The following is a 519-nucleotide window of genomic DNA, read 5'->3' on the forward strand; positions in this document are numbered from 1 at the left end:
CTCTAAAGTTTGGCTTACGTGGATCGGATTACGGATATGTGAGTCTTTGAAGAACATTTTCTCTCATGACCCTCATTTCATCTCTCATGACCCCAATTTCTCTTCTCTCGTGACCTTTTATTCTATTTCTCTCATGACCCTCATTTCACCTCTCATTAACCTCATTTCACCTCTCTCATGACCCAAATTTCATCTCTCATGACCCTCACTTCACCTCTCTCATGACCCAAATTTCATCTCTCATGACCCTCACTTCACCTCTCTCATGACCCAAATTTCATCTCTCATGACCCTCACTTCACCTCTCTCATGACCCAAATTTCATCTCTCATGACCCTCACTTCACCTCTCTCATGACCCAAATTTCATCTCTCATGACCCTCACTTCACGCGCCTCGCACTTCATCTTCTCAGCGCCTGCTCTCGGATAATCCTGATGTTAGGTTTGTTATCGTGTACCAATAATCGCTTAAATTAAGTTCAAGTGGATGTTAGTTACCATTATCTGCTTTGTGCGTG

The sequence above is a fragment of the Penaeus monodon genome, chromosome 34 (genome assembly GCF_015228065.2).
Source record: "Penaeus monodon isolate SGIC_2016 chromosome 34, NSTDA_Pmon_1, whole genome shotgun sequence".
Taxonomy (NCBI): Eukaryota; Metazoa; Arthropoda; class Malacostraca; order Decapoda; family Penaeidae; genus Penaeus; species Penaeus monodon.